The sequence below is a fragment of the Jaculus jaculus genome, chromosome 4 (assembly GCF_020740685.1).
Source record: "Jaculus jaculus isolate mJacJac1 chromosome 4, mJacJac1.mat.Y.cur, whole genome shotgun sequence".
Lineage (NCBI taxonomy): Eukaryota > Metazoa > Chordata > Mammalia > Rodentia > Dipodidae > Jaculus > Jaculus jaculus.
The window spans coordinates 65,585,017-65,612,821 of record NC_059105.1 but is presented as its reverse complement, the minus strand read 5'-3'; positions in this window follow the sequence as shown (position 1 = coordinate 65,612,821).

Genomic DNA, 27,805 nt, shown 5'->3' with positions numbered 1-27,805 from the left:
TCTGCGTCCCTTAACATGTCATTTACTTAGATCTTGGCCCACATCCACGGGGCTAGATCCTGAGTGTGTTACTTCTGTGCCACCAAGATGGCTTTAGGCTTCACTTGCCAAGAGATCTTCCATGAATCCTTCCAGTTACGACTCTGATTAAACAGCGTATGCTCTTGCAGGAAACACAACTGTACTGCTCCCAGCAGTTTCTGGAACTTCATTCACACACACAGAAATGGACACTCGGTGAAGATATCACTGTGGAGACGTCCTTCATGGTCATATTTTCTTCCGGGTCTTGGAAAGCTGCTGGCCATAGCTTTTGCAGTTTCACTGTCTCCCCGAAGGTGGGAACACAGTATGCATGATAATCCCAGGCCCCTGCCCACTGGTGGTGACCTCTGCTTGGTTCTGTATTATCCTATCACTAATTTCTCTTGACCAGGGAGGCACATCCTGCTCTAGATGGGCCCTCTCTCCCCTGAGCCCATCATGCGCCTTTTCTGTCCTTCTCTAAGCCACATCTTTCCAAAAGAGTCAAATGATTTGCATTGTAAGCTCTTGCCCCATTGATCATGAAATAAAGAGATGTTGCTTTCTAGTTCTTAAAAAGCAGAAAGCCAGCATGTAAGGTATTTCTTATATTTCTTGCTTTTAGTATTTCTTTTCTTCTGCTCTGACTTGGGACATGGAATGGTGATTATAATTACTTTGTAACACAATAGAATGGATTATTATAGCAGAAGAAAATGTTCCAGAGGACTACTTAAATCCATCAAAGCAGCCCTTATCCAAGTTTGCTAACTTAAATGAGAATTGTTAACAACATGTTCTCTTTCATTTTTCAAGTGCCCTTCCTGACCTTTCATTGTTTCACATCTGAAAGGAAATTAAGGTAAAATTATCTAAACTCTCCTCTCTGGATCTGAAGTCTATGTAGTTCTGCATTCCGGACCTTCCTTGGTCTGGGGCTGTCTGTATCACCCAAATCTTCTCCCAGCCAGAAACCCTCCAGAGCACTTGCTGGGCCAGCAGATGGGCTTCAGGGCCAGGAGTGAGTTCTACAAAAAAGCATATATGACATTAGATTTTTCCTGGGGGGAAGGAAAGCTCTCGATCATTGTGCTGCTCCAAGAGTTCCCTTTTGCTTGGCCTGAGGGGCGTCAAAAAGACTTCCCGAGAAAGTGGGTCAAGGTCTCTTTAGGATGGGCAAGATCAAAAACTGGCAAATAGGGACTTTCAGCTTAGAAAAACTGGAAGAAATGCACGAGAGCTGGATATTGCAACTTTGTGGAGATAAACTAGACAGATGCCCCGGGCTAAGGGAGAGGGGCCCTGAGAGAAGGGGTCTGCAGGGAGGGTGAGCAGATCAGACAACGTGTGGAGGTTCCATGTCACAGAAGTGGCACCTCAACCACATGTCTACATCCCAGGGAGCTCTGGAAGGTTTTTGAGAGGAGTGGTGTGATAAAGGGACATTCTGAGATGAGTCTATGCTGGGTAGAGTGAGTTACAGTCAAGAGAGACCAGAGGCAAAAATACTGGTCTAGGCACCAGAGCCATGGAGGTTGAGACAGGCAGACTTAGGTCTGAGAGTCACTGTTGTAGGCAGGCTAGAGTTCTCCGTACAGCAGCACCCATTTGCCGAATGGACAGGTTAAATGTCATCTCCATGCCACAGGGAGTAGTTCCAGGGCAGACACACCGGACAACCAGAACCAGCTGGATTCTGAGTCAGGAGCAAGAGAAATGAAAGCCTTGTGATTTAAGACATGGCTCAGGATCACTTCCCGCTCCAGTCTTGGGAAGGTCCACTTATGGCAGGTGAGTCTGAGGCCAACCCACAGGCACAGTGGATCTGAGAGATGGAGTCACAGAGTGAGTAGGCAGACTCAAATTTATGGGCAGTTGTGCCACGTTTTCCCAGTGAAAACCAATGTTTCACTCATACTCGAAAGGCTCCAAATGCATTCATGTACTCTTTTGTAAAGTCTTAACTTGCAAAGAGTGGAAAACATCAGAAGTCTGACAGCTCCAAGATCCTCATCCTGGCCAATCCAAGTGTGCCCAGCACAATGGGCAACATGCAGATGCCTTTATGCTGTCAGTGAGTGAGTGCGGCAGGATGGAGGGGGACGCATCACAGGGGTGATAATACTCGTTTCCAAATGCCACTTGTTTAAGTTATACACATTTCATGAGTACATTTCTCTCTGACGCAAGCCGCACAATTACATCCACTCCCTGCAATGAGATCAGCACCATAATTCACAGGGAAAGAAAGGGAGCTATACTGATGAAGAGAAATAGGCAAGGAGAGGATGAGGGATATGTGACAGGTCAGCGGCAAAACATAACTTTCCTTTATTTGTACCTCTAGAAAATAAAATATATTTTGGTGATGCATTATGTCACTGGGGGGTGGGGTCACTTACATTCAGATATTTGCTTTTGTTTATGGACTTAGGCAACAGTGAAGATGAGCCAGAGCAGCAGATGAGAAGAATGTATGCAAAGCCCGCTGCCAGGCAGCTTCCCAGGCTGAGGCTTGTGATACCAACAGACAGTCTCAAGTTCTGTTTCGCTGTGTGTCTCTGACACCCTTCCCATGGGGAAGGATGGGAGACAAGGGAGCACGTGTGCTGTCTAAGACCAGGATGGAGAAGCTGCAGTAGACAGCTCTGGTGTCCTTCCTACCACACCAGCACCAGATCCCTCATGGCCAGGGAAGCCATGCGACTGCTCTGCCATGCTGTGGAAAGCCAGAAGCAAGCAGTCCACAGTCAGTGCAGGAAGAAGTCCATGACCATAAGAAGAGAGAAAGAAGTGACTATCTTAGTCTCTGGCTACCCCAACCCACCCACAACCTCTCCCCCCGACCCCACAGAAAGGAGTAGATTCAACCACTATCTTGCAGAACAGAACTACAAGATCAAATCCTTCTTGGATTTCATGCTATATAGTCAGCCATGGCAGCACACATCATAATCAGCATTCAAGAATCTGAGGGAAGAGGGCCATGAGTTCAAGGCCAACTTGGGATACCTAGCAAGAATCTGTCTCAAAAAAAAAAAAAAAAGAATGAATGAATGAATCTGGGGGCTAGGGAGATGAGGAGATGACTTAATGGCTAAGAGCACTTGCTATGCAAATATGAGAGCCTAAGAGGACCTGATTGCCCCTGAGTTCAATTCCCTAGCACCCATGTAAACAGCTGGGCATGGTCATGGGTGCCAGTAATCCCGGTCCTGTGAAGAGTGGAGACTGGAGAATCACTGGAGTTCACTGGTCAGCCAGACTGAAAAACATCAGCTCCAGGTTTGATGTTAGACTCATCTCAAGAAAACACACAGATAGGCCACGGAGGAGGACAGCCAGTGTTCTCAGCTGGCCTCTGTATGTGTATGACTGCACACACACGTTCACACAGCACACATTGTGCATGCATGCACACACACACACACAGAGAAACAAAAGAAACGAGATGATGTTTTATTCATCAAGGAAGTGGGGGACACAAACGGGACCCAAATGGCCATGGTACCATAAAATTCTACATCCTAAAATACAGACTAAATGGTTGAACCTTCATCAGGTCCTTAGAGAGAACACCTGAATCAAAGGGCCCTGGAGAGGATATGATGAAAACTAACCTTAATATGTTCTCCTGTTTCTTTCTCTCTCTCTCTCTCTTTTTCTTTCTTTCTCTCTCTCTCTCTCTCTCTCTCTCTCTCTCTCTCTCTCTCTCTGTGTGTGTGTGTGTGTGTGTGTGTGTGTGTGTGTGTGTGTGTGTGTGTGTGTGTGTGTATGTTCTCTCTCTTTCTTCCTTATTTTCCTTGGTGCTGGCTTGTAACTCCCAATGCCAGCATGTGGGTAACATACACAATGAGCTGTTGATCAGAGATACCTACAAGGTTTCCCAAAAGAAGACAGATTTCTGTCAGAGTACTTGATGACCCACCAAAGGCCCTACATCTGAAGACACCATATGCTGTTGGTACTGAACATGGAGTGCCCTGGCTGGAATCTGGAAGAGAGTCAATCCCCCGTTAGCTCATCTAGTGCCAGAAGGTGCTACATAAACAACTGGGGGAAAATGACCAACATCTGTCCAAGCAACTTGTGGTCTAAACTCCTCAGCAATAAACAACCTGACATGATGCTCACACAAGTGCAATAGTGTCACACAGCCTTGATGGGTAACCAACTGCTCTTGATTTGGCTAACTGATCCACTCAGTGGAACGGAACCCATAGCTAGATCTGGGAAACAAGTCAAAACCATATCCAAAAACAAGCCTGCTCTCCACTACCAAGCTCCCACCAATCATGAGGGCCTACTCCTATGAAATTCACTCTAAAGTAGTAGTGGTTATCCCATTTACCTGGTGCTGACCTCACTATCTGTTGGAGAATTTGCTTCTCTTTTTCAGATGGATACAGATCCTGAGGAGAGAATCAGCCCATGGCACCTCACCAGGGCCCCAGTTGAAACCAAAAGTAATTGGGGACATGAGCAAGAGTATTGCTTTCTTGGTGAACGTGGTACCAGCACAAGGGAGAAGGAGATAGACACAGAGAACACTCAACTCCTACCAAATTAGATATCCAGAGACACAGAGGCCCCAAGACCTCATCACTGAAGTAGACCCAAAATGAACCCAACATGACTCAGGGAAATTTGCGGAAGAGAGGGCAGAAAGATTGTTAGAGCCTCATGTTGGGACATTATGCACAGAGACATTTCCTTTTACCCATAACTGATGGCTAACCCCACAATGCATAATCCACAGTCCCCAATGAGGAGGGTCCCTGGGGAGGGGGGAGGACAGGGAGGAGGCTAACAATGGTACCAACATGACTATATACACACTGTGTACATAACTAATAAAAAATGTCATATATATATATATATCCAATTCTTGAGCAGATATTCCCTTGGCATAATTTTCCATCATCTTTGTCAAAGACAAATCTTTAGAATAACTCCCATAGATGCTTGGAGCTTCCTATAGCATAGCACTTTCTCTGGAGGGAAAAAAAAAAATAAAAACATAGGTTAAATATCTATTATACAGACACAGTTCTGCGCAATTAGCAGAACTCAAATACTAATGTAAATCACCTCAATTTGTTTTTAATCATTCCTCTAACAGAGACAGAAAAAATGAATTATTTATTATGTTAGCTTTAAGTACTGGAAATGTAAAACAGTCACATATACTCCAATGTGAGGCTTATTATAGTCTTAATTTTCTAATAACAATGAAAAATTTTTGACAGTGCCCAGATTAGGCCCTGAATAAATGTTCCAGGAAGATTACATTATGTAGCTTTTGTAACTCAATGTGGTGGAATATTGCATTTTCTTGCCACTGAAAATAGAATGAAATGCAGTTATTAGGATTATTGCAATATCTATATGCACATTTTCCAGTATAAATGGCATATTATAAACATAAATCACCCAACTCCAGTATGATTATGTTGACATAATATAACATGGACATAAATGAAGAGAAATGATGTTGAACTGCCTTTACAGCTACAGGATTTCAACTTCTGCCATGAAGATCAGAATTATAATTGGAAAACTGAGTAAATACTGTGGCAATAGTTTTAACCTGAGAAAAGCACCAATTTCTTTGAAACTGAAATTGTAGCTATACATTCCTATTTATCTCACCAGGCACTTCCTCTGCACTGCATAAAATCGTCAGATCACTAGCAGAAATGAGCTAAGATGCTAGCTTAAATTGGCAATAAAATTTAAATCTGGCAAGGTAGTTATAACTAAGGAGAAGCAATGGTTTTGTCTGCAAGGCTCCAAATAGGAGGCAAAATATGGGGTCTCTTGATGTTCCGCTTTCTCTCTCAGCCCACGGGCAGTAGAGACGCAGCGATAGCTTGCATGTGAAATGTATAGATGGTGCCCGCTTTGCATAGTGAGTGGACTCCAGGCCATCCGCTCCATACCAGCTATCAGGCTCTTGCCCATGCCATACAACGGGGGGAAGTGTACACTAGGAGAGGGTGGAGCTTATTTCTTGTCCTGAAGGGACTGATTCCAACAAGGCCATTTACAGTGTGGCCAAAACCCTGTGTTACTTTGCCACTGTAGGCAGCCATGAAAACAGGATGGGGAGATGCAGGGGGAGAGGAAAGACGGAAGAGCGAGGAAAATGGAAGGGTCAAAGCCACTCCATGGCCCTTCATGTTGTTAACAGAGCAACTCACTTCCACCCAGAAAGAACACTGTCGACCTGGGCTTTGCACCCATGCCAGGGCCTTATCTGAGGAACCTCTCACAATGCAGGCTTGACTGCCTTCAGGTGTGACCTTCAGTGGCCCTGCAGGGTATAAAGAACTTTCCTGAATTTCCTTTTGAAGTTAGGGGGTTGGTTGTCAGCCTTTCTGTTGCTATGGTAAATCCCTGAGATACATCAATTAACAGGAGGGAGGGTGTATTTTGTATCCCGGTTTCACAGGTCTCAGAGTTTGCTTGGCTCCACGGCTTTGGGTCAGTGAGGAGACAGGATACCATAGCAGGGAACAAATGGTAGAGCCAAGCTACTCACCTCATGACCAGAAAGCAAACAGATAAGGGGAAGCGTTGAGGTCCCAATATCCCTTCAAAGTCACACCCTAATAACCTGACTAAGCCCCACTGGGCCCCAGCTCTTAAAGATGCCACCACCTCCCAAGGGTCCCACAGGTTGTGACCAAGCCTTTAACACAGGGCATTGTAGGACATGTTTCATATTCCAGCCACGGCGAAGATCTTCCAGGCCTGTGCTGCGTACATCTGTGGTCCTTGCTCTCTTCCCCATCCTCTTGCCTCAGCCTCCCAGTGCTGGGATTACACATATATGCCACCATGACTGGCAGAAAATCATTGTTAAATTTTTTTTTTAATTATTTTTTGTTCATTTATTTATTTATTTATTTGAGAGCGACAGACACAGAGAGAAAGACAGATAGAGGGAGAGAGAGAGAATGGGCGCGCCAGGGCTTCCAGCCTCTGCAAACGAACTCCAGACGCGCGCGCCCCCTTGTGCATCTGGCTAACATGGGACCTGGGGAACCGAGCCTCGAACCGGGGTCCTTAGGCTTCACAGGCAAGCGCTTAACCGCTAAGCCATTTCTCCAGCCCTCATTGTTAAATTTTGAAAGAATCTTTTCTGCTGGGTATAGTGATGCGCAGCTGTAATCCCAGCAGAGGCAGGAGGATCTGGTGTTGAAAGTCATCTTCAGCTAATAGCAAGTTCAAGACCATCCTGGGATAAATGAGACACTGTCTAGAAAGAAAGGGGTGGGGGGAAGCACGAGAAAAGAATATTTTCTCTTTCTTTGTGTGTGTATTTTTCACCATGTAGTATTTACAGGCACGATGAGTTTAATCTGTTACTCAACTCTAGGCAATGAATAGTTAACAGAACCCTACATCATGCTTGCAGACTTCTGTGGTGGAAGTGTGCCCTCTAGCACAGGCTGGCTTCACCCACCAGTGTGACTTACTAACCACAGAGTTGGTAAGAGACTGTCGGCCGTGTGGATTATAGTGGTGCTCAGTGAAGGGCAATTTTATCTCCAGCAGCATTTGGCAATGTCTGGAGACCTTTTTGGTTATCACAACCACACAGGGGATGTTATTGGCAATTAGCAAGTAGGGGCCAGGGAGGCTGCTCACCATCCCACCATTCATGGGAGGCGCCCAAACAAAGGATTACTTGGCACAAATTCTCAACCGTTTCAAGTATATCAAGAACATAGGCCATAGTATAGGTCATGTATCCTCAGGATGGTATGGTTAACAATATAGCATGAACAAGCTCCTCAAAGCTTCAAAATCAGGGCTGGGGAGATGGCTTAGTGGTTAAGCACTTGCCTGTGAAGCCTAAGGACCCTGGTTCAAGGCTCGATTCTCCAGGACCCACGTTAGCCAGATACACAAGGGGGTGCATGCATCTGGAGTTCGTTTGCAGTGGCTGGAAGCCCTGGCACACCCGTTCTCTCTCTCTCTCTCTCTCTCTCTGCCTCTTTCTCTCTCTGTCACTCTCAAATAAATAAATAAATATTTTTAAAAAGCTTCAAAATCAAAAAGAAGTACACATCTTTGCACAAAGCCTATGTTGGGTTATCAATGGAGAGAACTCATACCTGGTACTAAGAACCAAGTCATAATCCTATGGATAGGAAGGTCATAGACTCCATAGAGAATTTCCCACTGGTCTTTAGCTAAGAAGAGTGGCTATACCCATCAAAAAGTCTCTTAACTATGCTTATCCACTTTAATCTATGAGGCTGTCACTCATGGTTGGAAAATCTATTGTTGTTTTACTTTTAAAGATGACAGCTGTGGTGGCTTGATTCATGTGTCCCCCATAAACTTAGGTATTCTGAATGCTAGTCTACCCAGCTGATGGCAATTAGAAATTAAAGCCTCCTGGAAGCAGTGTATTGTTGGGGGCAGGTTTATGGGTATTATAGACAGTTTCCCCATGCCAGTGTTTAGCACACTCTTCTGTTGCTGTTGTCCACCTTACATTGGCTAGGGGGTGATGTCAACCCTCTGTTCATGCCAGCATTTTCCCTGCCATTGTGGAGCATCCCCTCAAGTATGTAAGCCAAAATAAACCTCTTTTCCCAAAAGCTGCTCTTGGTTGGGTGATTTCTGCCAGTAATGTGAAGGTGACAGTGAAAACAAAATCTGGGGAGACTCAAGGTCCATCAGTATGACAAGAAAAGATAGATGACTACCTAGCATGAGATAAGCCACCTCTATCAGCTCTTCCAGGGTCCAGGAGTCATTAGAGAGAACTCAGTGATTTAAAAATAAAAAACAAGTGCTGCTGTTATTGCTAGCCTGACAACCAGCTCCAAGGAAATGGCAACAGACACTGAGGTCACTCAAAACTCATGAAAGCAGAAATCCAGAGGCCATAGAGAGCTCAACCCTAAAGTAGACTTATAACACACCTGTCAAAGCTTGGGGAACATTATGAAAGGGGGGCAGAAATATTGTGGGGCCACAGGGTGGGAAGAAGAATCTTGAGGCATTGTCTCCCCCACAGAGCCTGGCTGATACATTCATAACTCCATGTTGAGTTCCAATAACCCCACTGAGGAGGGCCCTCAGTGGAATGCGGGCAGGGAATAAGGAATAGAAGAGTATATATAATGCAGTAGGAATATGATCAACACATGATGTGTTGAAATGATAAAGTTCATAATAAATTAAAAATAAAATAAACTGAAGCCAGAATCACAAAGTGGCACATGTTTCTGGATTTGCAGTGGCAAAAGACCCTGGCCTGCCCATTCTCTCTTAAATAAATAAATATTTTTTAGAAACATGTACATCTGTATGGATGATGGTAACCAGGAAGGTCTTATTTAGAAAGTGACTTGAAAATTAAAGCAGACACAAGTGAGGGGTGATGTGTGTGGGCATCAGGCAGGTAGAATAGCATCTGAAAATGTGGGGTTTGCTTGCTATGCCGTGGAAATGGCCAGCAGGCCAGTGTGGTTGGGCACAGAGGGAAGAAAGAGGCTCAGATGGGTCTGAGCAGAGGGGCATCATGGTAATGTGCAGGACAGATGCTACTCCAAGACATGAGGTGAGAATGTGTCACACAGGAGCTTGACATGGATTATGGGCTAAGATTATGTCTAATCTTTGTGGAGACCCTATAGTATTCCTCCTGCTCACAACAGTCTCTGCCTGGAACATGGTCCTTACAGTACAGAAAAAGTGAGAGGTTTAGACAGGCTAAGAGACTTCAGCAAGGTCACCCTGCCGTAAGGACAGGGCCGGTAGTCAGAACCATGTATGTGTGGATCCAAAGGCAGCTTCTACTTGTTCTCAACTATCAGACCACTCTGAGCTACAGCTCCATTGCATCCTGGAATAACTGTCCTAGAACCTTCCACCCCTAAAAGATGTGCTTGACTGGTCATTAAGAACATGAAAAAGGGGACTGGAGGGATGGCTTAGCAGTTAAGGCACTGGCCTACAAAGCCAAAGGACCCAGGTTTGATTCCCCAGGACCCACGTTAGCCAGATGCACAAGGTGGCGCATGTGTCTGGAATTCGTTTCAGTGGCTGGAAGCCCTGGGGTGCCCATTCTCAATCTCTCTCTCTCTCAAATAAACAATTAAAAACAAAATATTTTTGAAGGCAAGCACCTTATCCATGAAGCTATCTCTCCCACCCTAAAACAAAATATTTTTTAAAAAACAAAATAATATAAATAAAAGAACATGGAAAAAGGCTGGAGAGATGGCTTTGTGGTTAAGGCGCTTGTCTGCAAAGCCTTAGGACCACTGTTCCACTCTCCAGGTCCCACATAAACCAGACATACAAGGTGACGCAAGCACGCAAGGTCACACATGCACACAAAGTGGTGCACACATCTAGAGTTTGATTGCACTGCCTGGACCCTAGCACCCTAATTGCTCTCTCTCATAAAAAAAGTAACAAAAAAAGAATATTAAAAAAGCAAATACAGGACAGGGCATGGTGGCGCACACCTTTAATCCCAGCACTTGGGAGACAGAAGTAGGAGGATTGCCATGAGTTCAAGGCCACCCTGAGATGACAGAGTTAATTCCAGCAGGTCAGCCTGGACCAGAGTGAGACCCTACCTCGAAAAACCAAAAAAAAAAAAAAAAGCAAATAGACATTTTCCCATCAAATGTTACCAAAGTAAATGAAATAGGAACCCAGCCACTTCTTATTCTAATTGCTGAAGCAGCTTAAAATCTCCTAACATGTCTCCCATAAGGACAGAATCATTTTTGCAGTTTCTTTTTTGTTGTTGTTTTAATAAAGCAGCAGTTAGCCCAATCTGACCCAGTATTGTTTGCTAGTGGCTTAAAATTAAAAATTCAGTCTCCAGAGAAGCTGCCCATGAATGAGGCCCTCTTAAGTCCTTCACCCCAGGACTTTCCACACCATTTTCCCTTCAGCGACCTCCAGTCTCTCCTCTTTTCATAATAGCTGTCAAAAATTCCATCTTTCCTCCTGTGGGAAGGAGGCATGGGCCTTTCCAAAGTTCATTGGTTTAACCCAGAGACTTACAACATGAAACTTAGTCATTGCACGTTTTAGAGACAGGAAAGAATCGTGGGGGAGGGGAGAATGAATCACTCCGCACGAGTATGTTTCTGAAACACCAGCGCCGTGTCTTGCTTTGGAGCCTAGCACACTCTGGAAATATCAGTGACCCTCTGTTTTCCCAGAGCAGTGACATTTTTCTCTAGATGAGCCGTAAAGCTGGGGTGGAAAGGAGAACCGTGGGAGAGCAGACACCAGTGAGCCAACACCACCAGCTGGGGTCAAAGGGATCTTGAAACAAGCTTGCCAGTGATGTCATTTTTTTTTTTTTCAATCTTCTTTTGTGAGACAGCCAAAAGTGCAGGATTTTGTTTAAAAAAAAAAAAAAGTGCAGTGAACAGCAAAGACTCAAAGGGAAGAGGAAAAGATCAGTAAATTAATAAATGAAGGAGGGAATGGATAAAAACAAAAGAAAAACTAGGTAGGTGGCACACACCTTTAACACTTGGACGGCAAAGGTAGGAGGATGGCTGTGGGTTTGAGACCATCCTTAGACTACATGGTGAATTCCAGGTCAGCCTGGGCTAAAAACAAAACAAAACAAAAAATATGCAAGGTTGCTGGAAGGATGTTTGGGCAATTATGCAAAATTCATCAGAGATGTATATAACTTTCAGCCAGAATAGCCATTTCAAGGAATTTCTCTTCAGGATATAAGCAGAGACGTTTATAAATATTAATCTTTAGGGAATTTTATTGTAACCTTGTAATGATAGAAACACTGGCCTTAATATAAATGTTCAATATCTGGAGATCATTTTAGAAGTTCTGATCTATTCAAATGGTTGAATCCTACATATCCACTTAAAACAACTCCTCGAAAGTTATTTAGTGATGGATTACATTTTTTTAAATATTTACAGTAAAATGTAAAAACTAGACTGAAGTGGACAGAAAAGATGTTAAAACGGGGGTAAGTGCTTGCCACATGAACATTGGGACCTGAGAGGTCTGACTCATACTGTATTTGATCCTCAGAAACCATGTGAAAATTTGGCCATGGCCATGTATGCCTGTAACCCCAATCCTGTCACAGGGGAGAGGGAGCCAGGGAGCACTAGGGCTCACTGTAGGCCAGTCCAACTGCAGACACGGCTGCTAGTGGTTCAGCAAGGGACTCTGTCTCATGGAAGCTCATGGGTACATGATAGAGAAGGACACTGGAGGCTCCTTCTGGTCTCTGTGTGCATGCACATGGGGCTGAGTGTATATGCAAAGAGAGAAAACTAGAAATCTCCAGAGGGCCACCCTTCAGCCTCCAGCAGTGTACTGACCAGTGCAGGCATGCAAGGAAATTACTTGAGGCCAGGGAAAGAGCTGCTCACCAAGTCAGAGGACAGGGCCTGACCCAGTCAGGAATGATGCTATTCCCCCATCCAGGCCTTAAAGACTCAAGACTCACACATATGGCCTTGGGTGCAGTGTGCAAAAGAGCTTTGCTTCAGTAATGAAGAATAATCAGCTCTACAAAAACACTGCTCTAATCTTGGACTAATAAACCTTTAAAGCTAGCCCCCACCGCAAAGGATCAAACTGGTCCCAAGTTACTTAAATGTCACAAGCAAAGCTCAATAATATTTACAAGAATATAAACATACCCAGCATGCAGTTGATCAAATTCAGAATGTCTGGCATCAAATCAAAACGATGAGGCCTGTGAAGAAGGGAAGTAGACCTGTAAAGAGGGGAGACATTTATCAATTAAAACAGTATCCAAAGAACAGCTCCCATCCTAGCATGCAGAATCAGATTATTAAAACCGTTCTAGAGCCGGCCCAGGACTAATGATGAAAGACAAGACACTGAGAGAATTGTTACAGCTGTGCTTTGAGGATTTCAAAAGAAGATTAAGTAAATGCATGCGAAATATAAAAAAACAAAACTTTGAGGTGTCAATATACAAGACAAAACAAAGACATTTGATGGGAAAATGGCAGGTTACACATTACAAAAAGTGAATTTCAAAAATTAAATTAAGTTTAGCAAAATTTAAATTATCAAAAACTAAAAACACAGTGAACATAGAATTTAAAAACATGGATAGAGCCTCGGTGAATTTTAAGACAACTTCAAGCAACCAGAGTCCCTAAGATGAGGAAAGGCAGACAGCCACAAGATATTTGGGTAAGTAATCACTTCAACATGTTTCTGATGCTATTAACCCTGTAAACACATAGAAGACACTCAGTAAACTCCAAACCCTCAGAGAAACAAGGTTCATCACAATCATATTGCTGATAACCTGTGACAAAAGGAAAATCTTAAAGGAAGCCAGAAAAAGGAAGGGGAAAAAAGAAGACACGTTACAGACAGAGGCACAAATGTAAGGATGACGGTGATTTTTCTGCCCAAGCTATGCCGCCAAGAAGATAGCAGAACAGTACCTTTGGGTACAGAAAGAAAGGAAGGAAGAAAGAAGTCATCAATTTAGATTCCATATGTAACAATAATAAAAACATTTTAAACCACAAAATGACTAGAAGAATTCATTATCAGCAAGCCGATAATACTAAAAACTATTTTTTTGAAAAAGATCTTCCATCACAGCACTTCAGAGGTAGAGGTAGGAGGATCACCATGAGTTCTACACCCTTCTGAGACTACATTGTGAATACTAGGTCAGCCTGGGCTTGAGCAAGACCCTATCTTGAAGAAAAAAAAAAAAAAGTCTTCTAACAAGACATGAGAAGCTCCATGCATGGTAATTAGAATACAGAAGATATTTTTCTTATTACCCAAGTCTCTTTTAAAGAGCTAAAAAAGGTACAAGACAGTTTACACAGAAGCAGTGTAGCAGAGAAGATCACACGAAGACAAGTACGATGTACAAAAATAGGGCCCAGGTGGAAGAGAAGAAATGCATGCATAAACACGGAGCATTTCAATGCTATGCAGGATTTTATAAGCTTAAAATGTGTACTATTGGGGGCTGGAAGATGGCTTAGTGGTTAAGCGCTTGCCTGTGAAGCCTAAGGACCCTGGTTCAAGGCTCAATTCCCCAGGACCCACATAAGCCAGATGCACAAGGTGGTACATGTATCTGGGGTTCATTTGCAGTGGCTGGAGGCCCTGGTGTGTCCATTCTCTCTCTCTTTCTCTCTCTCTCTCTCTCTCTCTCTCTCTCATAGATAAATAAAATGATAAAATGTGTACTGTAAACCTTAAAAGCAAGCAAAAACTTTTTTTTAATTAATTAATTTATTTATTTGAGAGCAACAGACACAGAGAGAAAGACAGATAGAGGGAGAAAGAGGGAATGGGCGCGCCAGGGCTTCCAGCCTCTGCAAACGAACTCCAGATGCGTGCGCCCCCTTGTGCATCTGGCTAACGTGGGACCTGGGGAACCGAGCCTCGAACCAGGGTCCTTAGGCTTCATAGGCAAGTGCTTAACCGCTAAGCCATCTCTCCAGCCCACAAAAACTTTTAATAATTGCAATTACTAAGATAATGTGATACTTCATGCTGTCAACTTGACAGGATCCTGGATCACCTAGGAAAGAAGACTCTGGGCATGTCTGTGAGGGAGTTTCTAGATTAGGTGGGAAGAGCCATCCTAACGGTGCATGAGCCCATGGTGGGGATCCCAAACTGAAGAGAGAGGAGAAAGTGAGCTGAGCGCCAGCATTCCTCTCTTTCTGTTTCCCAACTGTGGATGCAGTGTAACCAGCCACCTCCTGCTGTCCTGCCCCTCAGCCACCATGGCAGACTGCGTCCACTCTAACTGTAGCCAAGCTAATCTCTTCTTCCCTTAAGCCACTTCTTGTCAGGTATTTCGTTACAGTGAGGAGAAAGGTTAATGCAGCTCACAGAGGTAATAAAATGTTATCGTGTGACAACATCAATCTATAAGAGGTCATAAAGAATTAAGATACAACACGACTCCATGGGACCAAGAGAAAAGAAATAGCAAGGGTTGGACTAACTCGGTGGTAGAACTCTTTCCTAGCATGTGCAAAGCCTTGGGCTTGATCCCAAGCATTGCAAATTAAAAATAAAATATCTAGACAAGAGATTTAAACCTACTAGCTGCAACGATTTCAAGCTCCCAATTAAAAGAAAGTTTATGTGCATGTGTGTGCCTATAAAACATGGCCGAACTTATACTCTGTCTACAAATGTACAACTCCAATTTTGTTACTATAACAAAGCACCCGAGACAGGTTAACTTTATAAAGAAAGCATTACTCAGTTGATAGCTTTAGAGGCTGAAAATCCCACTAGTATTGCACTAATTCTAGTGAGTGTTTTCTTGCCGGCAGAGAGCTGAGAAGGTGTCAGGCATCACATGGCAGAGACAAGGGACACACACTTGTCTTCTTAAAAAGCCACCGGTATTCAAGCATGAGGCCTCCACTCTGATAACATCACCTAACCTTAACCACCTTTCAAAGACTTTACCTTTATATAGCTTAGTTGAGTTAAACATCCACCCTCTAAATACCTCACAATGGGTTTGAATTTCAGCACATAAGCCCTTGGAAGACACACTATAGCAACAGGATATGCATACCAGAAATAAAAGCACAGCCGGTGTGATGGCACATACCTGTACCCCCAGCACTCAGAAGGTGGAAGTAGGAGGATCACAATTCAAGGTCATCCTCAGCTACATGCAGAATTCAGGGATAGCCTTGGCTACATGAGACCACATCTCAAGAAACAAATAAAACAAATTATCTTAAACAATGGGACTGAAGAGATTGCTCAATGGTTAAGGTGCTGGCCTACAAAGCCTAACAACCTGGGTTCATTTACCTAGTACCCGCTTAAAGCCAGATGCACAAAGTGGTGGATGTACCTGGAGTTTGTTTGTAGTGGATAGAGGCCCTGGCATGCTCTTTCTCTCCCTCTTATCTCTTCTTTCTTTCTCTCCCCTTGCAAGTAGATAAAAAACAAATAAATGGGCATGGTGGCGCATGCCTTTAGTCCCAGCAGGTGGGTTGAGGTAAGAGGATTCAGGACATCTTGGACTAGAGTGAGACCATTGCTCTGAAGAAAAAAAAAAAAAGCCTAAGTAATAAATAAATAAATACAAAAATTAGTTTGAGTTGATATACCATGAAGTTAGAATCAGACACACCATGCTAATATCACTTAAATGAAAGGTAAATTGATTACAGTTAATATCAGGGAATGCAGATTTCAGAGCAAAGAATATTTATTATCAGAGATTAGAAGGGGCATTTCATAATGATCAAGGATTCATTAAAAGTATAAAAATTCTAAATATTTGCGCTCTTAGTAATAGGTCTATAAAATGAAGAAAAACAGAGAATCTCAAGGAGAAACAGAATGAGCTACAATTCTGCTCAAGGATTTCAACTGTGTCTTGATAACTACTGGAACAAGGATCCAGGAATCAGTGAGCTGTGACATTACACAACACTGCGACCCGCAAGATCTGTTGGCATTTAGAGAATACTCCATCCACCCGCAGCAGGACACACATTCTTCTCAAGTGCAGATGGGAAGTTGCATGTATGGAGTGCCCTCATTCTCACACCATTATACTGAATGGCTTGTAAACAACAGAAATTTATTTCTTAGCAGTTCTGAAGGCTGGGAAGTACGAGATCAAAATGCTGGCATACTTACTGTGTTGAAGCACCTTGTTCCTATCACAGGATGCCAGGTGTCTGAAGCCTCCTTTATTAAAAGCCTTAATCCCCGTGGAGAGGGCTTCTCTCTCATGACTGGATTGCACCCCCAAAGTCCCTGTCTTCTAGCACCATTGTTTTGAGGGTTAGAATTTTTATTTGAATTTGGCAAAGAGTAGTGGACATAAATATGCAAACCCAGATCAAGTTGTGAACCATAAAGGTATGGAATTGGGAATTAAAAATTTTTCCAACAAAGAAAATTCCAGACAGAGATTGCTTTACAGTTAACTCCTACTAAATATTTAAGGGAAAAAAAAATACCAATTCTACACAAACCACCAGATAATTGAGAAGACTTCAAACAGATTCTATAATACCAGTGCTACCTTTTATGACAAAGAGATGAAAACATTACAAGAAAATTACAAGTAAATAGCCTTCATGAACATAGATATAAGAATTGTAAGGTATTCATTACAGCCTTTTTGTTTGTTTGTTTTTTGAGGTAGGGTCTCACTCTAGCTCAGACTGACCTGGAATTTACTATGTAGTTTCAGGGTGGCCTCAAAATCTCCATGATCCCAAGTGCTGGGATTAAAGGTGTGTGCCACCACACCCAGATAGCATCTTTTTTTTTTAATTTATTTTTTTACTTTTAGGGAGAGTGAGACACACACACACACACAGAAAGAGAGGGAGAGAAAAACAGAGGGTGAGAAAGAGAAAAAGAGGAACACAGAGAGAGAGAATTGGCACATCTGGGCCTCAGCCACTACAGTTGAACTCCAGACACTTGCTCCACCTAGTGGGCATGTGCGACCTTGTGCTTGCCTCACCTTTGTGAGTCTGGCTAAGTGGGAACTGGAGAGTCAAACGTGGGTTCCTTAAGCTTTGCAGGCAAGTGCCTTTACCACCAAGCCCTCTCTCCAGCCCTCATTTCCTACTTCTTTTTTTTTATTTTTTTTGCACATTTATTTATTTATTTATTTGAGAGTGACAGACAGAGAAAGAAAGAGGCAGAGAGAGAGAGAATGGGCACACCAGGGCGTCCAGCCACTGCAAACGAACTCCAGTCGCATGCGCCCCCTTGTGCATCTGGCTAATGTGGGTCCTGGGGAATCGGGCCTCGAACTGGGGTCCTTACGCTTCACAGGCAAGCGCTTAACCACTAAGCCATCTCTCCAGCCCTCACTACCTACTTCTAACACAGGGTGGTACAGAGTAAACATTCCAGTTCCCTGACAGGAGGCCCCGAGAGGCCAGTGCCTGAAGTGAAGATGAAGTCTATGTTGTAAGGGAGACCTCAGGATGTTGGAGATGCCAGGACCATGGACTGCTCCCCAAAATAAACTGTAGCTCAGACAGAACTGCACAAACAGAGAGGCTCTGAGTGCTATGGGGGCAGAGCTGGAGGGCTAGGACTCCCCAAACATTCTGGAGCCCCATGATGCCATCACCAGTCCCAGATGCCAGGTAAGGAGCCACAGGGTCTGGTGTTTGCTCTGCTGGGCTTCATTCTTGCCTTTGCCCGATCATTCTTTTCAATGCCCCAAGTCCTTCTTGTTGGAATGGGAATGTTTACTCTGTGCAATTATATGTTGGAAGTATGTAATTTGATATATTTTTTTAAATTTTATTTTACAGGGGTTCATAGTTAAGAGACTACTTTGAGTCTCAGAAAAGGTTTTGTGAAATTGTGAAAAAAAAACTTAACTTTTAAAAATAAAATAAAACTTTATGTATTTCATCATTGCACAGGTTTTCCTCTCAAAATCAGGAAGAGTCCAGATGAACCCACATTCTCTTAATCCCAGTCCATTTGCTTGAGCCACTTTCTTTTTATTCTTATGAAAATACGAATAACTAAATAAACTTTGGCTGGAGAGATAGCTTAGCAGTTAAGACACTTAGTTGCAAAGCATAAGGACCCAGGCTCGATTCTCCAGTATCCTCCTAAGCCAGATGCACATGGTGGCGCACGCATCTGGAGTTTGTTTGTAGTGGCTAGCAATATTGGTACACCCATTCTCTCTCTCTCTCAAATAAATAAAAATATCTTAGAATATATATGATAAACTTTAAAAAATAAAGGAATAACAACAAAGAAGACCCTTTTCCAGTCCCAGTATATCAAATTCATCTTCCAAAGGCAGAAAGGGCCAGGCGACCAGAAAAAGTGGTCGGTAATTCCAGGACTTCACAGACTACAATTCACTGGAGACTCACAGGCCAAAGTACATGCTGGGGGAAACTTCAAGACAGATGGATTCCCACATCCTGGGGCCACAAAAAACGTGCTCTGTATGCTAAGATAGGCAAAGATGGGCTGGAGCCAGCTGGAATGCACCTGGAAGTTCTCAAAGGGCAAAGAAGTCCTCTATCAGTGGTCAGTGTGTGGCATTCAACTGGCTGTCCCAATGACTCTGCTTGTTTTGTAGGCCTTGGGATATGTGCCAGGGTCATCTGGCAAGCGAATTGGCCATCACAACCAAGAAGGCTGTAGTTAAGTTCAGCTGGACACCCCTGTACCAACAGTGGAAGTAACACTGTTGAGATAGGCCATGGATTAAGAAATAGCCATAGCATATAATTCAATAAAGTTGTTTTAAAAATAAAAATAGGAAAAGTACCTTCCCATTAGTCTCTTAAATGTTGATAAGTCACTGTGTTATACTTTATAAAGAGAACACCAGTTAAGTGGTAGCATCTGTTTGAGACTCATCAGTCAGAACTGAACAGAATTCAGGAATGTGAAAATATGTCACAGACATTGACACCAGAAACCAAAGGACATTGAAGCACTCAGTTGGCTTTAATTTCTAAAACGTCAATCAACCTCCATAACCCACCTGAGCCAGACCCAGTTGGAGTCCTTTTCAGTACCATCAGTTACACCAGCCATGATGGCTTCCCGTCCTGCCAGCTCAGGAAGAGCCATTACTAGGGATTTCCCCTGCAGAGTTAGGGTGGTGACATGGGCCCTGGATGTCCATGTACTGAGAAGCTCTTGGGTAGTGATTTGTGTGACAGACTGACATCTAACTAGTTTGTGTGTGTTGGTGGGGTGCTTTTTGGTTTTTTTCAGTTTAAAAAATTTTTTTGGAGGGGGACTTTATTTTCTGGTTTTGTTTCTTTGGGTAATTTTTGGTCTTGGCTTTTTGTTTATTTGGTTGTGGGGTTTTTGTTTTGCTGTTTTTATTTTTATTTTTTTTTTTGATTTCCTGGTTTTAGTTTTATATATTTTTTTAATATTTTTATTTATTCATTTGAGAGAGAGAGAGGGAGAAACAGAAATAGGCAGGTAGACAGAGAGAGAGAGAGCATGTGCACTCCAGAGCCTCTAGCCACCGCAAACAAACTCCAGATGTGTGCACCCCCTTGTGCTTCTGGCTTACATGGGTACTGGGGAGTCAAACCTGAGTTCTTTGGCTTTTCAGGCAAGTGCCTTAACTGCTAAGCCATCTCCCCAGGCCTAGTTTGATATTGTTTAATATTTTATTTTTTTATTTGTTTGCATGTGTTCTTGTATGTGTGCACACATGTCAGGGTCTCTTGACACTACAAACAACCATCAGATGCTTACACCATTTTGTTTTGTATCTGACTTTATGTAGGTGGTAGGGAACTGAACTTGGGCCAGCAGACTTTGCAAAGCAAGCACTTTTAACTACTGATCCCTCTTCCTAGCGGAATTTTATAATTTGTTTTTTCTATCCAAGCATTGTAGCACCATTTACTATATAATAAAAGGCCAGCAAATCAAAAACTCAATTCCCCACAAAGAGAAATTTAAAGGAAACTGAAAGCATAAACTTAAAATGCTATAAGCAAAATTAGGCACTTACCTGTAAATGTGAATTTGAGGAATCCAAGAGAAACAATGGACTCCACCATGGAAATTCAGAACATCACAACCCTTCCCAACTTCAGTTGTCACTGTAATAAAGCACTGAACAGAAGTCAGGCTTTTTCCAGAACATTATCTGTTTGCTCACAGGTTAATGTCCTATAGTCCAGAACTAGCACAGTTCAGTGACATGAGAGGAAAGGTTGAACATACTCAAAGCAGTAACCCCAAACCAAGATGCACCCAGAGTGCATTGTGAACCCCTCTGAGGTTGACAACAGACTTTGAAAAGCACTGACTTGCCTTAGAAAGAGGTAGAAGTTCCAGCAAAAGCCCTGTGATCCTGGCCACACCCAACTCTTCATCTTGTAAACCCTTATTTTTGAAAATTTACATTAAAAATATAAAGACAAAATTACTTCCAATCTTTCCCCTTAGCTTTAAAAAGTGTCCCTTAGGAAATCTGAGGTTGCAGGCATCTGATATTCCCAACCCAGCTCCACAGCTTCGTTAAGACTTGACAACATGCAATGGCCTTTTTTATACCAGATTTTTTCTTTATTAGTTATGTACATACTCAGTGTGTAAACAGCATACGTTGGTACCATCCTTACCATCATCCCTGTCCTCCCCCCTCTGCAGGGTCCCTCCTCAGTGGGGATTCCACTTATCCCCATGGAGATTGAGTTTTAGAATTTGTTACTTTGTTTATTTTTAATTTTTTAATTTTAACCCCAACATCTTGTAACCTTGCTACCTAGGATGTGGAGTCAGAGTCATGAGACATCAGGGCCCATCCCTACGCTCAGCTTCCCTGTCAGGGGTCAGTAGGTGGCCCTGAGGACCACAGGCCAGGGAGGCTGTGCCAGGTAAACTTGGTTCACCAGCTGGTTATGAAGGTGCTACCGAAGGGGGAGCAGCAATCTTTCCCGTTGTATCTGAGATGGAGCTATGAAGACAGTCAACCATCATCTTGCTGCTCCAGGTCACTGACACACAAGAGACCCTCGGAGTGATCATGGAACTAGCTACTGCAACGTGTCTACAGGGCCAGCTGCCTGAAGGAGGGAGGGTTGGGTCTGGGGAATACTCTGGCAAATGCTAGGTGTTATGCATTGCTGCCACAGCCACAGTATAGTTCACAGAGACTTCCAGATGGACAATATCATGGTGAATGCCACAGGCAAGGTCAAGATCACTGACTTTGGCTTGAGTGCCAAATTCAAGCCACCGCAAAAGCTTCCACATTTAGTGCCCTAGAAATCTTCCTGTGCCAACAAGATGATAGCCCTAAAATGAACATGTGGACCTTGGGTTTCCCTTTGTAGCTTATGACAAGGGGAACTCTCCCATTTGAGGAAGTGAAACGGCAGGCTCCACAAGGGAGGCATGATGTTTCCAATCACCTTTCATGAGAATTACAGGGTATCATCATCCGACACTTACTAATCTTCAACCCTAGGCAGAGGGCCACACTGAAGGACATAATGGCATATCCATGGCTTGAGCAAGGCTATGATGATTCAGCCATTGTGCCAAGACATTGCCAAGTGTCCCGGAAGCTGTGATCATGGCAGCTAAGGTAAATATGGGGTTTGAGCCAGGCATGGTGGAGCACGCCTTTTACTCCCAGCACTCAGGAGGCAGAGGTAGGAGGATCATATGAGCTCAAGACCACCCTCAGACTATACAGCAAATTCCAGATCAGCCTGGGCTAGAGTGAGACCCACCCTCAAGAAAACAAAAACAAATATATACCCATTCTCTGTCTCTCTACCTTTGTCTCTGTCTCTCAAATAAATAAATCAAACTTTAAAAGGGCTGGAGAAATGACTTAGCTGTCTGCAAAGCCTAAGGACCCAGGTTTGATTCTCTAGTACCCATGTGAGCCAGATACACAAGGTGGAGCATACTTCTGGAGTTGATTTGCAATGACTGGAAGCCCTGTCACACCTATTCTCCCTCTCTCTCTCTCTCTCTTTCTCTCTCATAAATAAAAATAAATTAAAAATATAAAAAATTATGATGAGTGAAAGTGCTAGGCAAAAAATGAACATATAATGTGCAATGTCATTTATATAAAATTTAGAAAATTAAAACTAATCTATATCAATAGGAAGTAGATCTATTCTTGCTGGAAGATGGGGTTATTAGGATGTGGGAGCAAGGAGAGGTAGGAGGATGGATTCTACTTGGCTCATAACCATCTTATGAGGTTGTGATGGTTCAGACTATCAACTGTACCGGACCAAGAATGACCTAGGAAATGAGCCTCTAGACCTGCTGGTGAGGTATTATCTAGATTAGGTTAATGAAGTGGGAAGACCCACTTTAAGTGTGGGTGGCAACATTTCTCAGGCTGTGTTCCTGGGCTGTATAAAAAGGAGAGAGGTAGCTGAGTGTGAGCATTCCTCACTGTCTCCTGACTACAGACTCAGTGTGACTAGCTGCTTTACCCTCCTGAAGCCACACCTTCCCCTCTCACCTCCCTCTGTACTCCAAAATAAACCCTTCCTTCCAAAGTTGTTTTTCTCTCAGATTTTCTAGAAACTAACTAGGACAGAAATTTGATATGAGTGCAGGCATTCCAGGCCAGGAAGCAGAGAGCAAACAGGAAGTGGGGCCAGTATATAAAACCTTAAGATCTGCCTTAGTGATCTACTTCTTCCAGCAAGGCTTTACCTCCTAAAGGTTCCACAACCTTCTCAAACAGTACCACCAGCTGAGGTCAAAGTGAGCCTGTGGGGGATATTTTATATCCAAATCACAACACCTGTTATAAATAGTTTCCCCTTACTTTTTGGTAAAAAAAAAAAAATACACATGTATACTCATACAGTAGGGAGAGGGCATTATACCAATGGGTTGAAAATAACATTTTTCTTTTCTTCCTCTTCATCCTGCTCAGCTTCATTTGCTTATTCACAACATGTGATTTAAAAAATAGCATGCGCTATATGTGTAAAAATGAAAAAAGAATAGAATAATATTGACCAAATGAACCAGAGGGTTTTTTTTTTTTAAAAAAAAGAAAAGCTATTGATTCTGTTCACAATAAGAGCAGGAGACACAGAAGAAATAGAAAGAGCATCCCTTATTCTAGTACAAAGGAATTTTACAAAAATTCCTCAGGGGAAAAAACTTACAGCTTAAAATTATGGATGTTCATGCAAACCAAGTTGTCAGAAGTCTTGGAGGCAATTTGACTTGACTATTATAGCTTCAGAAATATGCAAATAAACAAATAAGGTTGGCTATTTTCCAAGCAGCAACTTCAGTAGAATGCACAGAAGTAGAAAGCAGGCCCAAATGGTGGCTGCAGATTAGAAACAGACAAAATCATTTTCTATCTAATGACAGACTTGCAGCTAAGAGGACAGAGGGAACAGGTCAGCTCTGTCGCTGATGGCAATTCTGATGTTCAATTTTCTGCTTTCGGAAGAATTAGCTGCTGCAATGTTAGAGCTGACCTAGATAATTTTCAGGAAGCAAAGAGGTTGTGCAAATGACATTTCTGTGTTGGAGCTGATGGCTAGTGAATCTGTGACAAGGATGTACTAGGAGGTCGGATGTTAATATCAAGGCCCAAAGCCCTTAAGAGGGATAAGCACTCCAAGGCAGAGCATTTCAACTGTCTGCCATTTTGTAAAGTGCACACTAAACAACACCCCTGATGCGTGCAGAAAGGGAGAGACAGCATATCGCACTGTCATATCTAGTAGCTCCAGAGAGCTCAGCTACCCTGCTTAGTTGATGACTGGGGGTATCTCGTTTTTCTCCTGGGCCTCATAAGAATTGCAGCTGAAATCTGTTCTTCTTTTTCAGAAGGTAGTGAGACTGGAGGAGATAAACTACCCCTGGCACTTCAGCCAAGCCACAGCTGAAACCACAGAAGAATCGGGGAGATGAGCAAGAGTGCTGCTTCCATGCGGTTCCTGGTAATCAGCGCCAGGGTGAAGGAGACAGACCCTGAGGATACTCAACATCTACCAAAGCAGAGATCCAGGGGCTCTTAAGAGCTCATCACTGAAGTAGACTTAAAACTCACCCACCACGGCTCAGGGAATTTTGCAGAAGAGGGGGTAGAAAGATTGTAAGAACCACAGGTTGAGACATTATGCCCAGAGGCATTCCCTCCCCCCCCAAAAAATAACTGCTGCTCCCACAGTGTATAAACCACAATCCCACGGGGAATACCTGCAACCCCTCTGAGGATTGGGGGCAGGGATGAAGGAAAAGAGGGTACCAACACATGATGTATCCATACAAACATCTTGTTAATTAATAATAATAATAATAATAAACAGGGCTGGAGAGATTGCTTAGTGGTTAAGTGCTTGCCTGTGAAGCCTAAGGACCCCGGTTCGAGGCTCGGTTCCCCAGGTCCCATGTTAGCCAGATGCACAAGGGGGCGCACGCATCTGGAGTTCGTTTGCAGAGGCTGGAAGCCCTGGCGCGCCCATTCTCTCTCTCTCTCTCCCTCTACCTGTCTTTCTCTCTGTGTCTGTCGCTCTCAAATAAATAAATTAAAAATAATAATAATAATAATAATAAAAACATAAAAAGCCCTCAAAACCATGAAAGTAAAAGGAGGACCAGTTGGGAAGAAGAAAGGATTTAGCATCAGTTGCAGGGGATAAGGAAAAAGTAATGGAGGATGAATATGATCAAAATACATTATATATGTACAGAATTGTCTACAAAAATCGCTAGCCTCGTGGGGGGAAGAAAGAATTGCAGGTGTTCTCTGTGCACGGTCATGAGGATGAAAAGAGAGAATATACGGATTTATGTTTCTAAAAAGTCATACTTTACAGTGATGCCTTGGATGAATTTTAGAATTTAGAATTTTAGAATTTTATAGTTTATTTGCAAATGAAAACTAAAACAATACACGAGGATGAAAGAATCTGAGAGTCAAAGGCAGCCTAAAGGCCACTGTCCACGTTCCCAAAGTGCAGCACGAGGGAACCCTCGCTGCCGGAGCCAGTCCGGCCCTCCCCGTGGCTCGTTCTCCGGGCGAGGCAAGGCGACCGCAGCTGCTTGGCATTCCTGGTCCGATTCACTGTCAGCTCTTCATCAGCTCATAAGCGTACTGCGCGGTGATTAGGATGTTTTAAGTAAGTACAAAATGGTCAGCAGAGAGGAGCTCCCCAGGGTGCTCAGAAAGTGTTACCTGGTGATGGTAATTACATGACAACGTACAGACAAGGCAGGAGATAGTTCCAGAAGCTCCCCAGTGGGAAAATGAGTCTCATTCTTCTCATTCTTCTCTCTGTGTCTACACACACACACACTCACACACACACACACACACACACACACACACACACACACACCACAATGTGTGATCTATTCCTGTCCTTTTTGCCTGGTTCAATAAGTATTTATGCAGCAAAACCAACTAATTCTGTAGCTGAAATGTGGAGAAATATGACTTACACTTAATCTGCTATGTGAGTTTATTGTCTAGTTATCAACCTATGAGACAAATAGGCAAATGAGCATTACATGCGTGGGTGGGTGGAGAGGAAAATTATGTTTTTCTCTTCTAGAACATCAGGAGTGTTGGGAACCTAAATGTTTATATGGATGCAACGCCTAGCAAGGAGTTTGGCTTGGCATGCATTCTTCTTTGTGGGGTTCAGCATCCTGTATCTGTTCCCTAAAAGTCTGACCCACAGCATCCCTGCTCTTCAGCAGATGAGCGGCTCATTTTGGATTTCTGTACACGCAGCTATCAAGCAGTAATGTCACCTGGGGACTCTTGTGTTTCGGTCTGGTCGAGGGTACACTGACACCATGGACGTTATTTCTGGCTTAAGCAGTCTCTATTCTCTATCTGTTCTACAATACTTGCTCAGCATGTTGTTTATAAGACAGAGGAGAAATCAGGTCAGCTTGGTTCAAACTCCTGTTCAGCTTAGATCTGAGATTCAATGCCTTCAATACGAGCACGCAGTGGAAGGTAAGGAGTGGTGGAGCCGCATGGATCAAAACAGGGAAAACAGCAAACCTTCAGACATCTCCTGAGTATTTCTATATGTGAGGCTTCAATTAAATGCCTCTCAAGTTCAAATCATGCACCAACATGTGGTCCAACCATAAGTGTCCATTATTTTCAGACTCTCAACTAGTTGGGTCCACCCACTGACCTGTTCCCATCTACAATTTAGACACTGTCAAGACTTGACCTTTTCTCATTCTACAAAATTCTCCTTTGTCCCCATTTTTTTGTTGTTTTTGATTTTCGAGGTAGGGTCTCACTCTAGCCCAGGCTGTCCTGGAATTCACTCTGTATTCTCAGGGTGGATCCCCCTAATTCTGCCTCCCGAGCGCTAGGATTAAAGGGGTGCACCACCACGCCTGACTTATCCCAAATTTGACTACCTTTTCCAGCTGTATTTTTCCCAGGATAATGGAAAACAAGGTGAAGTGAAGAGGGTCTGGCTGTAAGTATGAAGCTAATCGAATTGTCTCCAGGCAGTGCCCAACAGCACCCTGACCTGTGCTAGAATTGTTCAATATTGCAATGAAAAGTACAAATTGTAGTTCAAATATGTCTTTCCTCTAAGTGCACTGGGTCATTTACCTTAACAACGTGAATATGCACTCATTACCATGTTCAACTTGATTAGTGTATGGTCTAACATTTAAAAGTGCACTTCAGATAAAAGAATGTATAAATGCATGATTGCTTCCTAATAAACTGAGCAACCCCTTAATGAACTGTGAGCGACCTGGAGAGGAGCTATTACATACCAGTCACAGAGATGGCAAACCAGACAGAAACGGACCACGTATGTGCATGCTGTGTGTGCGCACGCACCATGAGAGAGGGTCCTTCTCCATCTTTCATGATATGCTAGCCTATTGCGGACTCTTTTGGAAAAAATAACTAATAGAACTCAGGCCAATCAGGAAAATTAGTCCATTAGGATCTACACACATGACCACCATCATTTAGCAAATGTTCAGCATGGGTTACCTAAGACATCTAAATTCAGATAGGCATGTGGAGAAACATCCTAACAGAGTTTCCTTGCTATTTTCTCCTAGGTTAAACACATTCAGTGTGGGACATAAGATTCTCTTAGCTATTTGAGCAAATTCAGCCTCACATCTACTCCCATTTCACTCTGTGTACTCCTTCTCTTGCTCTTCAGACTTCTTTTTAAAATATGTATTTTATAGTATTGGGATAGGAGAAGTCACTGCCAGGAAAGTTTATTGTGTTATTTATGTATTA